General features: G+C 41.3%; 1 protein-coding gene and 1 long non-coding RNA gene across 14 annotated transcripts in view; one reads left to right on the top strand and one right to left on the bottom strand.

Annotated features, from left to right (window-relative positions):
* IQSEC1 (IQ motif and Sec7 domain ArfGEF 1) overlaps positions 1-17,582 on the bottom strand; it is a 723,214-nt gene that overhangs the window by 259,865 nt on the left and 445,767 nt on the right. The gene's annotated exons all lie outside the window — the stretch shown is intronic.
* Positions 1-17,582, top strand: part of LOC144930725 (uncharacterized) — a 131,559-nt gene that overhangs the window by 103,716 nt on the left and 10,261 nt on the right. Inside the window, exon 3 of the long non-coding RNA XR_013636050.1 lies at positions 10,525-10,644. This is a non-coding gene — a long non-coding RNA (uncharacterized LOC144930725). The remainder of the gene's footprint in view (positions 1-10,524; positions 10,645-17,582) is intronic.

The following is a 17,582-nucleotide window of genomic DNA, read 5'->3' as shown; positions in this document are numbered from 1 at the left end:
ACTTCTTCCCATAGAAAATAATCCAAATTCACCAGTCAAATCACATACTTGGATGTGGAACTTATTCCTGACCTTAACTTCCTTCCACCAACTTGAAAACTTAATGCTGACATGAAGTCTCCCCACATGAGTAAGTCCCATTATCATTAATTGTCACCGTTCTATAGCTGCTCCATGGGGAAGCCCCATTGACTTCAAAGAGAGCTCTGAGCAGAAAGGAACTACAGAATGGATCACAATGCGAGTTAATTGATCATATTAATGGAAGAGCAGAGCTGGGTCTGTGTGGTTTACATGTGCACACTGATGGGAGAGTAGTTCTGTTCATCCCCAATATACCCAACCATGCAAAAATAGAACAGCTGCATACAATAAGGAGACAGGCTAAATTCTTCTATGAGAGCCTCATTAAACTTGACTCTTATACTCTGCTTTCCTGAGTGGATTGCCTGGACAGATGAGAGAGGAGAATTTTGCCCAGAAGGCATCCCTGATTATGTATTTGCTGGCTTTTCTCACATTTGGTCACATTTTTACCATTATTTATTGTTGGAATGATCACTCTTTAAAACACTTGTCAATTGCGTTAGATAACTACATAGCTTTACCTCAGTCTTTGCAATATTCTAGGTCTTCCCTACAAGATAGATACAGGAAAGTTTAAGCTTAGTCTGCTGCAAGTATGGAGGTAACCATAGCCATTTATCGAAGTTAAATGAGTATGTTTTTAAGAGTGACATTTTACATTAACTATTTACCTGGGCTATAGACATGCATAGCACTTACATTTAATCCATTCTAATACACAATTTGATGTTGGCAGAAAAAACAGAAAGGAAGTCAAATTTTTACAGACTTATTTATCCCAAATATCATAATGACTCCTCCTTCATGAGCAAATATATATTTGAAAATGTTTATTTTATTCTTACCTGCTTATATGCAAATAATTGACACACAGCCAAACTGCTCCAAATAAAATGTTGATGGCCAAGCAATGAGCCTGTGGTCTATGAAGGCTTATGAAAGCAAAGCTGAAATTGAGTTAACTAGATTGTATGGCTGTAAATTGATTGTCCTTTCTCAGTTTTGGTGCTGAGATTAATATCTTTACAGAAATAACTTTGGCTTTATTACGGAATGATAGCAGGAAGTATATAAGCACTGTGTATGCAAAATTGAGCTCTTCAAGAATAGAAGAAAAACCATATTGTCCAAATAGCCTTTAACTACATAACATACATACAAAGCTTTAAAATGCCTTTTAAGTGCTTTTTCCGCCCTGTAATTTGTTTGCTTTCAGCACAGTTCAAGATTTGTGAATAGTAATGAATTTTGAGGGGGTGGTTTACATATGTCTGCCTTGTGGCTCTTTATTAGTTTGACAATTGAAAAGGGCAAACTTAATTTACTAGTAATTTAGTTTATTGCTTAACACAGTCTTCATGTGGAAGTGTCAGCCTGCTCTGTGACCATGACTTTGTCTTACTTTCAGCTGAATATTTTAAAATCTGTATTAACTGGTTTTGGCCCTTGTTACTATAAATAAATATTTAACAGACTCTCAGCGTCTTTGTGCAGGGACAATATGTTGTGCATAGTGAAGAGATGGTAATGAGACACTAAGCCACACTGATTAGCCTGCGGCCCCAGTAGAACCTTGATTGTGCAGAATGACATTGAACGTGTTGTGACCTTAGGGACTCGGAACCCAGTCACAAGTAGCGGGAGTACAGATTCACTAAAAATAGCACGTTTTCTTTCTAAATTCAGACACAGAGAAAGGTAGACTCTCCAAATAATTAGAAACATAGACTCAGGAGAAAGGTTTTAATGTGGGGTGAATTGTTTCCATTCCCCTACTCCACTTTTCTATTAAAGATTTCTATGGCATTGTGTTTTCAAAGATTCAAGAACTGTTTCTGGGGCTGTGAAGCAACTTGGCTGAAAGGCTTGGTCTACACTTGTGAAATGTTCTAGAAATTTCGCACTGCTGCTAACACCAGTTCATTTCCACAGTGGTAACAATGTTGGAAGTGCTTGTGGAGACTGTTAACTGGAGTTTTAACCACCATGTCATCTAACTCTGCTCAGAGTATATCTAATCAATGTGGTGCTTATGACAGCAACAGTGGCTGGCAACCTGTCTGTGCTACAGCTGCCAATGTTGCTAACACAAATAGAGCTGAACTAGTGTTAGTAGTGGTGGGAAATATTTAGAAAACTCCCCTAGTTTAGACAAGGTTTGGTGGGGCTGGATAAGCAACTAGAGGCCCATACGTATTGTTGATAATAAAGGGTCAGAGCTGACATAGGTAAACCAGGCTGTAACTCCACAAATTCTGTCAACAGCAAACAGGGGAACTTCTTGATAGGGCTCTGAGTGAGAGAGGCTGGAACATCTGACCGCTGTTAAGTCCCAAACATGTGAAGTAACTTCTTTGAAGAAATAACATTACTGAGATAAAGAATGGATACAGAATCAAAGTAACCCCTTGTGGTGGAAGCTGTGCTACATTCCTTTTTCTAGATGAAGGCCTGTAGGACCAAATCTGTATATAAGTGAAGGACAAGATGGACTTGAACAGCAGTCGTAGGCATTTGAATAAACAGAGGAAACCAAAAGGAAGACAGCACAAAGAGAAGGAAACACCAGACAGAGTCCTCAGTTGGGATACTGAAGAGCAAAAAGAAAATTTTACATTGTGGCAACTATGAGGAACAATAGGAAGAGAGAGCAAGTCTCAGGGGAGTCTTTCAACCATTCCAGTGGTTATTCTGCCCTTGAGGAGCAGCAGAAACAGAAGGATAATAGGGCAAAAGACATTAGCCATCCAGTGGGCCAGAAGCAAGCACTGAAGAGGAAGCAGCAAAAAGAATTGGCCCAATACATATGTAGCCCAGATAACGAAAACACAATCATGTACTGTCCCTAGCGTTGCCAACTTTCTATTTGCAGAAAACCGAACACTCTTGCCCCGCCCCCGGCCCTGAGTCCACGTCCCTGCCCCGCCCCTTCTCAGAGGTCCCACGCCCTCCCTCCGTCGCTCACTCTCCCCCCACCCTCGATCATTCGCTCATTTTCAACAGGCTGGGGCAGGGGGTTGGGGTGCAGGCTCCGGCTGGAGGTGCAGGCTCTGGGGTGCGGTGGAGATGAGGAATTTGGGGTGCAGGATGGGGCTCTGGCCTGAGGGGTGGAGCTGAGGGGTTTGAAGTGTGGAAGGGGGCTCTGGACTGGGCCAGGGGGTTGGAGTGTGGGAGGGGGTATGGGATCTGGGCTGGGGGTGAGGGCTCCGGAGTGAGGCTAGAAATGAGGGGTTCAGGGCGCAGGAGGGGGCTCAGGGCTGGGGCAGGGTGTTGGGGTGTGGGAGCAAGTGTGGGCTCAGGGCAGAACTTACCTCAGGCGGCTCTTGGAAGTGGCTACCTAGGATGGCCAGATGGCTCCGCTCGCTGCCCCCAGCTGCAAGTGCCACCCCAGATGTTCCCATTGTCCACAGTTCCTGGCCAATGGGAGCTGCGGAGCTGGCTGTCAGGTCAGGTGGCAGCACATGGAGCCTCTTTGGCTGTGCCTGTGCCTAGGAATGAGGGGGACATGCTGCCGCTTCCAAGAGCCGCGTGGAGCTGGGTAGGGAACGTGCCAGCCCTGCCAACTGGATTTTTAATGGCCCAGTCAGTGGTGCTGACCAGAGCCCCCAGGTCCCTTTTCGATCAGGCGTTCCGGTTGAAAACCAGACACCTGGCAACCCTAACTGTCCCCAAGGTATCAGGATAAAAGATATTACAGGGGGGAAGGCTAGTCCAAAGAATACTAGAGAATTTCCACTTAGTAGCTACACAAGAAATAAACTTCAGAACAGTCAGAGCTCTTACTAAGCTATTGAATACTCTCCCAAGGGAAACAGTGAAAGCACCAGGATATGAGATGGTAAAACAGCACTGGACAGTAGAATATGTACTGCAGGATCACCTTGCAGTGGCAGGGAAATGGACTAGATGCCCCAAGGGTCTTTTTCCATCTTCAGTTTCCATAGAGTTTGCAAGGGCCTTTTGGATAGGAAGCAGAGGAAGTCTGCACTGGCTTTAGTGGTTAGTCACTGTCAACTAGTCTGGAACACATGCCTGTTTGTGCAGGTTTTTTGCAAAGTGGATCATGTATGCCTTGTAACATCAAGGCTGGCACAAAGGCCTGTGTCCAATCAGATTTTTTCTGATCTAATGTGTTCACATGGAGCTTGAAGAATAGGTGTAGCAAGTGGTTACACAGTCTATTCTGAACCCGAAAGAGTCTTATGAAAACACGAATTCAGCTAAGACTTAACTATAACTTTGCTATGAACTCACTGTCTTTCTCCATTCACCAGCAGAAAGAAAAAAGGGATATTAGGCTTCCACTGCAAAGTACTACCTAGGAGGAAATAATATTCCTGACAGCTATCAAACTAGATGTAACTGCATCAGTCAATTTGTCTTTTAACATTTAAACAAGACAATCAGTCACCATCTTTATCTACTATGCCATATAGTTCCAAAGATTCAGTGGGGACACAAATAGCTACTTCAAGTGTTGGGCATGGCAACAGACACCAACACCTACAACCAACCCCCACATTCTTCAATTACGTATTTAAATGTAAGTGTTGTATGATAAACCTGTCTGGGCATGTATCTATTAGAGTTTCTAATTCCCAATAAATATGACTTTCAATATCTATTACCAAATGTTTTATCAAAATCTAAAGTATATACTTAGACTAGGGTTTCTCAAACTTCATTGAACCGCAATCCCCTTCTGACAAAAAAAAAAATTACTTCATGACCCCGGGAAGGGGTGGGGGTGGGATGGCAAAGATTGAGGGCTTCAGCCCTAAGCAGACTGTAACCTGAGCCCCGCTGCCCCGGGCTGAAGCCCTCGGACTTTGGCTTCAGCCCTAGGGCACGGGGCTCGAACTTTGGCTTCAGCCCTAGCCCCCAGCAAGTCTAACGCCGCCCTGGTCACCCCACTAAAATGGGATCACGACCCACTTTGTGGTCCCAGCCCACAGTTTGAGAACCGCTGACTTAGATCGTTGTTTGTGTTTTCAGACTATAAATACAATCTCTCCCACAAGTCTTGTATTCTAGCAACATTACAAAGAAATTTATTTTTAAATCAAACAATGGCTTCTTTTTTTTATAACTATTCATTTATATTAAGCTTGGACCCAAAGGACCAGATAAAAACTGATCCCTATTTGTGCTCTGTCCTATATAAACCCAGAAGAGACAGTGCCGTCCCTCCAGAGTTTACACACAAACAACAATTTTTTTTGTCAGAAGGGGATTAAGCGGTTCAATGAAGTTTGAGAAACCCTAGTCTAAATATATACATTAGATTTTGATAAAACATTTGGTCATAGATATTGAAAGCCATATTTATTGGGGATTAGAAACTCTAATTTATCTTCAGTGGTATGAAAGGGATTCACCGAACACCACTATTGACCTGGAGATGAACACGAAAAGACACAGACACAGCAATATGGGTTAAACGCAGAGGCTGCAACCTTACGAAAGTGTTCATTAACAAATTAATTTGGGGGTAATGGCACTCCAAACCACAGATGACAGAAGAGCTTAACTGTGCATTTCAGCATGACCACAATAACCACTGATAGAACCAAAAGGGAGGAGGAGGTCATTTCCCCTTACTCACCAGCTAAGGAAATTGGCTCAGGACACATGTCTCAGACTCGTATGAGGTATGGTATTAAGATGGGGGACCCCAAGCTGCAACGGACAGAGGCTGTCACTCCCTTTATTCCAAACCAGTGGCCAGGACCAATGGCTTAATAACTCCCCAGGCTGAGGTTCAGGCCCACAACTGTTGCATATGAATCTGCTCTGCTCTGGCTCTGGCAACCCACTACAAGTTGTGACAACAGCCCTGTATCCCCCAGCCAGGCCAGACATCCTGGATGCCAAGTAAAAAAACCCACAAAGCTGTTTGCCAGTTTTGGTGTGTGAGAAAAGCCCTTCCAGACCTCAAGAAAGGCAACTGACCACACAGATGATCCAAGAGATCCAGCACATCTGTCCATGGGATGGAAGAGGGGCAGGAAGTCTGGGTGCCAATTTAGGCTTCCTACACCTGGGAGACTTCCTACACAGTGCCAAGGAGCCAATCAGCTCCCTGAATCCCCTGAAATGACCAACAGGACCATAGGAGGAAGGAACAAAGCCTGATCCCACCATTGTCCCCCTCACACTTCTGCCTGCAGGAACAAGCCTGATTGGCTTGCGCCAGGGACGGCAGACAGGGCATGTGTGGGTGTGGATGAACAGCAAGCACTGCAGGAAGGGATGAGATAGAGAATCAGCTGCCACAGACTCCATAACGCAGATTTCTGACTTTTCTTGCCCTATCAAAACCCTGCTGCAGCAAGTGAGATAGGCAGTTTAGTACATGATCCACAGCTTCTATATATATATGGCTGGAACCTCAACCCCTCATAGGTCCCGTCTGCAATATTCTGAAAGTGTAATGGGGATTTAAAGATGCCGTAAGGCAGTAACTTTGGATTCCACTAACAGAGGGGAACCTTCCAGTCATGTGCTACCTGCCCCTGGCCCCCCTTTCCTCACAGAGTAGGGAATTTTCCAGTATGTTCTGGACTGGAGGTGGGACCATAACTTCACAGCCATTCCACCAGTACCCATGCCAACCACTGCAGAATGTTTATGATTTTGCGAAGATGAACTTCTCCCTTAAATAAGCTTGTCTCTCCCTCAGTGGGGACTGCCTTCTTAAAGATTCCTTTTCAACATGACCCTGTTTGACCACACAAAGTAGGGCCAAGAAAAACTAGCTTCCTCCCTTAGAAAGCACTGGAAATCACAAAGCTGTATCATCAAACTGTTCAGATAACACTTCCTTTTTATTCTATTTAGGAGACATTTGTGTAATTCAATCTTCTTTGCGATTACCGTAGATATAATGATTTTAATGTGTCTTATTACATGATAGTTTTCCTTTAAGCTTTCATAGTCCATAGTGTCGAGAGGGGAGAGACTTGTAGGGACTGATCAGCATAAGATAATGGCAAGGGCAAATCTAATAGCCAAGTACTAACCCTGTGCTGTGTTACAAACTTCTTATACTATGTGACGTACTATGAAGAGTATTTCTTTGGTGATCTATGGCGGGTGTGAGGGGATGTTTGGGCTTCTCACTGTGTTTCCACAATGTTGTCTTACTCACATTAGCCACTCAACGAGAATCCATGCATTGGGATGGAGAGACAGCCACACTGAGCTGCAATACACAGTCCTACAGGTGATTTCCTGTCTTACAGCATCAACTCCATTGAGTGACATCAAATTCCTATAGGAAAACACTTCTTTCTTTCAGAACAGATGAATGCAGGACTTTGACTGCTTTAAGTGAATGTCTACAGCACTATACACCTTAAGGTTGGTACAGGCTACATAATCCTTTGATTAAGCTACATATCATGGTGAGACACTCTATGGAAGGATAGAAAGATTTTCAATGCCAAAAGAAAACCAGTGTTCTTCAGCTAGCAGCTAAAAATCATAATAAGGATCAAGATTAATTCATCTTAGCTGCAACAAACTGACATCTTAATCCTGCTTAAAAATAAAGATCTTTAAAGATATCATTTCTTGTCCAGCAAGTGCAACATATTTGAAACAATAAATAAGATACAAAGTTATGCTATCTCCAAAATGGTAGTAGCTTGGGGAAAATAGCTGACAGCCTCTACAAAATGTTTGATATGCAATACTCCTTAAATCTGGGAGCAGTGTAGTATACAATCAGTTTAATGCAGAAGAAAGGAACAGCGGCCTAAGATATTAACTGTCTAGAACATTGTACAGGATATTGCTCAGTGAATAATATTGTCACACAATCTCTTCAATGCAGATAGGAATTTCTATTAAATTGCGTAAAATGTACTGTAGAAGAAATGGAACTCACGTATAGTGAGTTTTGATACTGCGATATTCCACTGAGTGAATTATTAAGAAGACTGAAAGTCCCAGATTATTTCACTGCACTGCGATGTGCCACTCACAACTAGTGATAAAAGTTTTCACTTCAGTAGTATCTTGCTGATGGGGATCTCTAAGAATTTGCCCACATTAAAGGATTCAGCCTCAAAGTGGGCCAGGTATCACTATCCCCATTGTACAGGTGAAGATCAGGCGGCTTAATTCTCTAACTCAATGACAAAAAGATCATGCACTCTCTCTCTCTCACACACACACACTTACTTGATGCCACAAAGAAGTGATGTAGCAGAGCTGGGGACAGAACCCATGTCTCCTGCCTCCCAACATTGTGGTTTGGGCACAAAAATCATCCTTCCATATTTTGGTTTTCATTTTTAACAAATCTCCAGGTATTTTGCCTAATTCATGTCACTAGCCTGCACTCTTACAAATAGTCCCGATGAAGTCAGTGGGAATACTCGTATGAGTAATGCTTTCTAGTACTATTGAGAATCACAGAGTTGGAGCCATAATAAGAACATTTTGTAAGGAAAATAATTACTACATTAGAGGGCTCCAATTTACGAACATAATAGCCAAATTCTTGCCTGTTATAACTCCAGGCAACTTCAGTGGACACAGTAAGGACCATTTTGGCTCATTATGCCTCAGTACATGCAAAAACATATGAACTTTCTGTGAATAACTTCCATTAGCATTAATGGCATTCCAGGATGTCTCATTTCTCAACCACACGATGAGAAATACCCATGTGTTTTCCAACCCATTCCTAACCACGGAGAAAAAAGCAACACGTAAAATGCTCTAGTTTTTAACAGTGTCATGTCTGTTTTTATAACTCTGCTTTTCCAGAAGACATAATGGGCTATGTTCTGTCCTCTGTACATTCATATTTATTTCCTCAATTGTTTAAAGGAATGTCTGTCCTGAAGGCACTTGTGCTTACTTAATATACAAAACCAAGGATAGAAATCACAACAGGTATACCTTTGCTGTATAGCTCCCAAAATATAACCTCCCACATTCTGCAACCCAAATCCCTTCAACCCATCCCCTCAACTAATGAAGTGGGCCTTGGTTTTCCCTGCATATCTGCCAAACCTCCTGGGGGACAAGTTTCAGAGTCAAGGTCCTCTCTCAAAATATGCCCTGCCACCAGCCAATTCAAATGTTAAACTAGGAAGTTGTTAATTAGGGTGCCTCCACTGACTACCATTGTGGTAGTGCTCTATGAGGATAGAGGCAGTCTGTCAGTAAGCCAGGTACCAAACTATTTAGTGTATGCTAAATTAAAATCAAACCCCAAAACTAATGGGAAGCCTATGCAGATGTGGGTGTGAGCAGTGGTGTGATATCTGGTCTGGATGAAGCTCCATTTAACCAGTGAGCAGCTGTATCCTGCATTAATATAAGAAGTATCAGTAACTGTATGTTTCTTAAAGTTCCTAAAGTCTATTCCCCTTGCAGCAACACATGTGGTCAAATTCCAAGGAGGATGCTTCCCTCAAGGATCTCTCAGAAACAAAGGAGCAGGACTCTTCTATCCCATCTACCTGTGCTAGAGATTACAGGCATGTCATCACAATCTCATTAAAAGCGGTATTGAAGGCAGATGACAGATCTAAAAAAATAAGCATGGATGTGTAATCTTCATCCGTCACCAGGATGAGATCATTATAACCAAAGCAATTAGAAAACTGGATTGCATTGATTTCATTGGGGGTGCACAGGTGTAAATAGGAGAGAACTGGGGAAGATTTTAAAAAATATGGGCTAGATTCATAGCTAGTGTAAACTGGCATCAGTTGTATTGAAGTCAACAGAACTACATAAGTTGAGGATGTAGCCCACGTACTTCTAAGCTGTTTTTCTGTCACACTAATGCTATCTACTAATTAGACTCAAGTGGCTATAAGATGAGGATATTATCGAACTTTAAATGCGTCCCTTAAAAATGGTCTCTCTATTTTTCTCTTTTCTAATCTACACTACATACTTCAGTGACTCAGGCCGCAGTCCAGGAAAGCACATAGGCACGTGCTTAATTGCTGGTGACAATAGGGAAACTTTCCTGAACTTGACCTAACAGAGACCTGAAGATTCCACAGAGTTCTGTCAGGCATGTGCATGTACAAGAGGGGGAGACTCCCTCAAAGGACTGTTGAGTTCCCAGTGGTAAATCATATCATGCTTTGCAACCCTTAGAACCTAGCACGCTTGTCAAACTTGCTAATGGTTCAAAGAGCAGATTATATGAGCCTTTCCCAGCTAGCTGACTGTGGGGGGAAATACTGATTTATTAGAATATTTTTCTGGCTCTCTATCTACCATGTAACAAATGACTAAGTGCCCTGAAGGGGTTTCACCGCAGAGGAAAGAACAAATCAAGAAAAACAAAGCGCTAGGAAGTCTTTGAATGTACTTCCATTTGACATGCCGGAAATTTATGTAATTTATGTTGGGCTGTGTGCAAACTAAATGTTTCCTTTCCTTTCTGTTCCTCTGCTTTAGGGATGAGCGCTACATGTCACAAGGTTCTAGGATTCCATCAGCTCAGGAGTACTGGAAAGGCTGCAATGTGATTATACGAGTGCACCGAACCATTCATCCTTCTGTCATGCCTTTCAGACTGTGAGTTACAATCATGGTACCATGATTAGATTTCAGATTTATAGTATAAGCAATAAGGTGAGAAGCCAAGTTATTTTAGCAAGACCATAAAGTAATTACACAATATTTAGATTGGGAACTACTGTTGTGTTCAGAACCCAGTAAAGAGCATAGAGGTGGCTTTACCAGTATTGAGAGGACTGCTGACTGGTGAGCCTGTAAATTTTCTACACAGAACGGGCAAAATTACATAAGAGTACCAGAATTTGATTAATTATAAAGAAAGCTGTGGCCTTCATTCCCAACTCAGTAGCTGTGAGCAATTAACGTTGTGGCAATAAGGAAAATAAGCTCATTAAGAAAAGGTCTAGTTTGAACTTTGTGGTAAGAAAGGATTTCACTAGAAGCCTTAGAGGACATAAGATGGCCTGCTCTTCAGTAGGTTTGTTTTTTTAAATCACATCCCCAAGTATCAATAACTCTGCCAACCAAGACTTTTCACCCACAGAACGGCTGGCAGCCACATTTTTCAAACGAGTTCACCAATTTTGTGCCTCCGTATTTGGGTGTCCAACTTGAGACCTCTAGCATCAGATTCACTAAGGGTACATCTACACTGCAGCTGGGAACTTACTTCCCAGCATGGGTCAATAGACAAGCACTAGCTCTGCTTGAGCTAGAGCACCAAAATAGCAGTGTCAGCAGGGTGGCAGCTCAGACGTGTCACCTGAGCACAAACCTACCTGAACCCTCGTGGTGTGTACTCAGGCAGCTACCCTGCGCCACCACCCTTGCTACCCCCGGCTACACTGCTGTTTTTAGTGCTCTAGCTTGAGCCAGCTAGCGTGTGTCTATTAGCCATGCGCAGAAGCACACTCCCAGCTGCAATGCAGAGATAGCCAAAGATGCTGCAAGTCCCTTGTGCCTCTGAAAATCAGGCCTAAAGAGTAGGTCTACAAAGCAAAAGCTGTGTAGGGGTGAGGTTAGCTGAGCTAGCTGGAATCCAGGTATTGCACAGTACAGAGTTCAAAGCAGGTTAGTGAGCTAAGGACTGTGCTGGGCTTATACTACCTGCACTGAAGCCCACACTGTGATGTCTTCATTGTTGTTGTTACCTGCACTAGCTTGAGTAGGCTAGCCCAGGCACAACTTTAGCTGTGTAGATATGCCCAAAGTGTCTTAAAGTGTACACCCAACAACTGATGCAAAATCTTCTGAAAATCTGGTCCTTATTGACTATCCAGATCAATGCCATTCAAGATGGCAGTTCACCATAAGAACTAGCCTGTTCATGTTAAAATACAGGTTTAGCAAACCTCATTACTTGAACAGCATTTTTATTACCCCAGAATAACTACATACAGATCTGCTTCTTGTTGCCAACTCTTATTGCAACTCTTATTTTATTTAGGAACCATAAAACCAAACTTACCCACATAACATATCATGGGAATTTATTTATGTTTCCAAAAAAGGAAGAGAGAATGCACTGCTGATGTATGGCATCCAATTGTATATAATTTAATTTATAGACATTAAAAGTTTCCAGAACTACTGTGTTTAATCTTTCATGAGGCAAGTGTCCAGGATGCTAATGTAATCTGAGAATTGAAATGTTTGAAAATGCCTTGTTTAACAATATGGCTGGATATTTCTCAATGTTGTGGTGTGTTAGATAATTACTAGAACTAGGCAAGGGGGCAAATCTTCAGTTTGGATTTAATTCCACTAAATTTTCCAATTATCTGACTAGATAATTGTATGGCTGCATGAGCTAAAAAAAAGGAATTCACAGATGTTTATCAGAATGCAAAAAATGTCTAATTTAGTCAAAGCCCATATTTTAAACCATAGTTTGGTTAGGCTTTAATAATTACATATAAAGCATTACTGCTGTACCCGCAGAAATGTGCTAAGACACACTATTTTAGATGAATAAAGAAATGTGTGACTGGAATATCATAAGAGGACAAGCTTCGGAATTCATGGCCGACTCTCCCACTATGTATACACCAAGTTTCAGATGGTCTCTTTTCCATAACTAATACATAAGGATGTTTACTACAGTCAGAACAGGATAAACTATTTACAGAACTATCAGATAGGAGCATTTTAACCCTTTTTCTGTTTATAAATCATCTGTGAACAGACTTTGATGTTTATGAATTTGTTCATTATTTGAAAGCACTTGAACACTTTGTGCTTATGGGGTTTTTGTGTGAAGAATATACTTTGAGAGGAGGTCATCTTTGACTAGGCACTATTCTTGGTATGTGACTGATCACCTAAGTCACATGATACTACTTTCACTCAACAGTAGAGGATAACCAGAGAGATTTCAGAATGGCTGCATAACCACTTTTAGTACAAACCCTCACACAAACATCTGCATAAGTTTTCATAAGACTTCTGCTTTTTACAAATATTCTTACACGCACATACGCACACACAAATTCACTTATTATATGAATGATAATAGAAAATGAATATAAAGGAGAAATGAGTAAAGCTGAAGTGGATTTGTGGTGTTATTCAAACAAACGTTTGTTAATACTTTCTAACAGTGCATTCCTAGCTACAGCTGCATTGCCATTACTCTTATGTGCAGCTCCACACAAACACAATATAGCACAAATGTGACTGACAATGAAATGAAGATAAAAGGAGGAAGAGAAGTCTGTGAGACAGCAGCGCAGGCGGTCTCCCAGAGCTCCATTACATTATCTCCTGAGAGCATGGCACAATTTCCTTCTGACTGAATCCTTTAAAAATGTCATTAGAGTGTGGAGATTTCTGCAGGAGTATTTCCCGAGATCTACATTCACAAACACTATAGCTACTGACAGTAGAAAGAACCAGTCAGCTCAAATACCAAATACATTTATGGCTAGAATTAACCCTGCTATTGGGTAGTGCACAGCTGCACTATCATAGGGGGACCACAGAGAATTACTTTCCCTGCTCCCACCTCGTTCCAGCAGGTAGTAATCTGCTACTGAACTATACCTGTAGAGGATACATTTCAACCTCCCAGCTGAACTCTGCTGGTCAGCACTTTGGGTGCATGAAACCAAGGCTCCGCCTATTTCCCACCTTTCTCTGTCCACTCCCTGCCCTCCTCCTTAAGGCACTCTGTAGAGAGCCATTAGCATGCTGCACCTGCTCACTCCCAAGTGCCTGGATCTAAGCTCTGTAGAGACCGTGCAGGGGCATAGAGGGGATTTTATTCCCCTTTACACCCCTATGCAGATGTGCAAACAGACAACATGGAGCCACAGTCTGGGCCATATAATCTAATTTTTCACAGGCCATCACAACACTGTTTCGGATCTGCAGGAGCAGCAGTAACCCAAGTCACAAATTCACATAGTGTTCAATAGTTCCTACAGATTCAGTGGTTACAGTCAAACACTATCAACTGTTTATTTGCATGCCAACAAATAACAAAATCAGTCTAATTCGATTGATATTTGAGATGAAGTCAGGCTACTAAGAATGTTTACCATGGACCAATGCAAACAGGCCCTTTATTTCCCAGGAAGACACTTACTGTATATAAACTGCTTAAGTGGGTTTAAAGAACTATGTACACAATACTTGAATATTATGATTAATGTGCTGTTTCTTATTACATTAATGTGCTTTATCAGTCAGTCATAAGATGAAATTTCCCTTAAATACTAGGCACAGAAACTTGTGAAGAGCACACATACTGTAAACATTTTAATAGCTTCCCGCCTGTATTTCACTACAAATCCTCTGGACTGCCAATGGGGTTAGAATTCTGAAAGCAACTTTGAAGAGGTTTAACAACTGGTAAATCAAACAACATGCAACCAGCAAACTTTTATAGAATCTGAAAACAAATACAACTGGTTCTATATCAGCATGTCTGCTGCAAAATAGATTCATACAGATTAATAGATTCCAAGGCCAGAATGGACCATTGCGATCATCTTGTATGACTTCCTGTATAACACAGGCCAGAGATTATCTCCAAAATAATTTTTAGAACAGATCTTTAAGAAAAACATCCAATCTTGATTTAAAAATTGTCAGTGATGGAGAATCCACCACAACCCTTGGTAAAGTGTTCCAATGGTTAATTACCCTCACTGTCCAAAGTTTATGCCTTATTTCCAGTCTGAATTTGTCTAGCTTCATCTTCCAGCCATTGGATTGTGTTATGCCTTTCTCTGCTAGATTGAAGAGCCATTATTAAATTATTAAATATTTGTTCCCCATGTAGATACTTATAGACTGTAATCACTACATTGTCCACCAGAGATGGCCAATGGCTCCCTGCCTACTACCTGCTGGAGACCGCACACAGAGTTTGGAGCACGTTTGCATCAGGAGTATATTTTCTTCCTGCTATTTTTAGCTCAAAACAGGGAAAACAGATAATTATAGTGAAGCAGTGAAATTGTCTAGAAAAAAAGAATTGTTCCTTATTTTTCAAACCTCCCATCCCAGACAGGTTTCATCATGGCTGCCACTCTCTTTAATTTCACATTTGTTACCCAGACTCTAATTCTTTGGCATTAGAAAGTTAAGTGCCATAACAATGATAAGATAGATGATCTGTCAAACCTCACAATACAGCATTTGGCTGGAGCAGCCACCACTTCCATGTTTGCTTCTAGCCACAACAAGTCTGAATTGTTTGTATAGAACAAGATGTTTTCCAACCCAAGAGTGTGGTAGGAGGCACCTTGTTTACATGGAGACACTATTTACAATAAAAGCATTTGTTTTGCCACCATAACAGCCCAGCCAAAGTTCTCAATGGCAAAATGAATGTAAGACTTTTAGAAGACAGAATACATTTACTGATTGTGGAAGACAAGCGACTAATGAAACGTGAAACTAAAGCATGGGAGCAGGTAGGCTGGTTTGAAGAACAGGGACAGGTTCCTACTGTTTCACTTGTGTAACTAAACCCCTGCTTTCTTTGTTCTTTGTTCATCCCTGAGCCTCTGATGAAACTGTTAAATGATTTGAATAATGCACAGTCCGTGATACTTTATTATTTTTAAAATAGGCTGCTTTTACGCCTTGAAGCATTAAACAGGTACAAATTTAACTCACTAGTTTACAGAGAAGAAAAAGGCCACTATAGCTATTCACTCTGCTGTTGACTTTTCATCTGGAACACAGCATTTCATTTGCAACAGTAAATTAAATACTGTTTCACTGATATCCAATGACTTGTTAAAAGGATTTCAAAAATATTTTTTGTGAAAGATATGAGTAAAATAGAAGATGTGTATATGTGGACTTTAGAAAAGCCAAAGTCATTTGAGGAGAAGCTTTGTTTACCACAGTAGCGATCTTGTCAATTTCATGGCCAGATGATATCGACAGGGCTCAGCTGACATCTCACAGATTAACAAAGAACAAAGCAGAGGGAAATTGCTTTAATCAGACACTGCGTGGCCAGCAAGCAAGCAAACTTATTTGTCAGAAACATCTGCTGCATCCAAGAGAATACACAACGGGCTAGTCACCCATTCTCTCTCCACTGTTACAAATACGTTACCTGATTAACACAGACATGGGATTTAAATGGATGAAATTATTTTAAAGTGACCTTTCTGGTGTAAGCATAATTTTCTGTGTTATAGCAGCACCTACTATGATCTTATGATGAAGGGTCAGTTATTGTGTCTGGTCACACTTTTTCCTGGGACACTTTTTCATCCAAGATGACAGCGAATAAGCTCAGTTTTCAGGTCTACTGCTGCTTAAGGGAAGGGCTCTGAGTGACTGCTTGGGAAATGGTCCCAGGAGTGGGGGACAGAAAGGGGAAGGAGGAGAGCAAATTTCTTTGAGAAGACTGGGCTCTACACTCAAGGGTCATAGACAGGGTTGATTTTATCTGCTTTACTGCATGGGTGCATCAGCTAAAAAATGATTAAGAGATCACAAAATACACGTGGACAACAAAATGAATGAAATGTAAATGAATACCATAATGTGATTGGAAACCACCCAAAATACAGTACACAATCATTAGAAATTAGAAAAAATAGAATTAAAATATAACCATGTCTTCCCTAAAAGGCCTCATAAAACCTTTCTTTTATGCACAGATTGTTTTCAGCTGCAATAACAAAATCAGAATCTATCTAAGCAAATGGCATTTGCACATGCATGTTGGGCATTTGGACTTCTAACTACCCAACCTGTCCTTGTAAATACCATTTGCACATTTAGTCTCTGTCTTTTGTGAACACAAATGATTGTGTGTACAGAAACTCCAATTTACTTTAGGCTGAGCTCATAAAATCAAATAAATGCTCCATTATTTTATGTCTTGTTCTCTCCTACTCGACTCAGCTGTCAGATGTTATAACTTTGTTTTTTCTTTTTTTAATCTCTGTCCCTACCATGGCATCTATTGGTGTTGTGGATATATTTGGGATTTTGAAAGAAAATGTAAATGATATATCAATAAAAGCATTAGCAATAGGGCTGACATACAACGAGACAGTGTCCCTTTTTGAAATGAGCCACGTGTCTTCATTTAGGAGCCTAATCCAACACCCGTTTAAATCTATGGAAGGATTCTCATTGGACTTCCTGGAGAGGAAGGATGGACCAGTGGTTAGGGTGCTACCCTGGGACTTGGGAGACCTAGACTGAATTCCCTCCTCTGCCACAGACTTCCTATGTGACCATTTAGGCCCAGATTTTTAACAGTATTTAGGCGTTGTTGCGCTCAGTGTTACAACACCCAACTGATTTAGGAACCTAAATCTTATGTTCAAAAGGGATTTAGGTGCCTAGGAGCCTAAACTCCATCAGCAGTTAATATAAGTACCAAAGGCAGAGATAGACTTCAATGAATCAGACTCCTAGAAGTTTCCTGTGATCATTAATGCATTTGTTCAGCAGGATCACTTTTACCATATGGTTTTTAACAGAGACGTCCCTTAATGAATAGCCACCACACC

The sequence above is a fragment of the Lepidochelys kempii genome, chromosome 7 (genome assembly GCF_965140285.1).
Source record: "Lepidochelys kempii isolate rLepKem1 chromosome 7, rLepKem1.hap1, whole genome shotgun sequence".
Lineage (NCBI taxonomy): Eukaryota > Metazoa > Chordata > Testudines > Cheloniidae > Lepidochelys > Lepidochelys kempii.
Note: the sequence above shows the minus strand (reverse complement) of the source record. Positions and strands in the feature narration are given on the sequence as shown.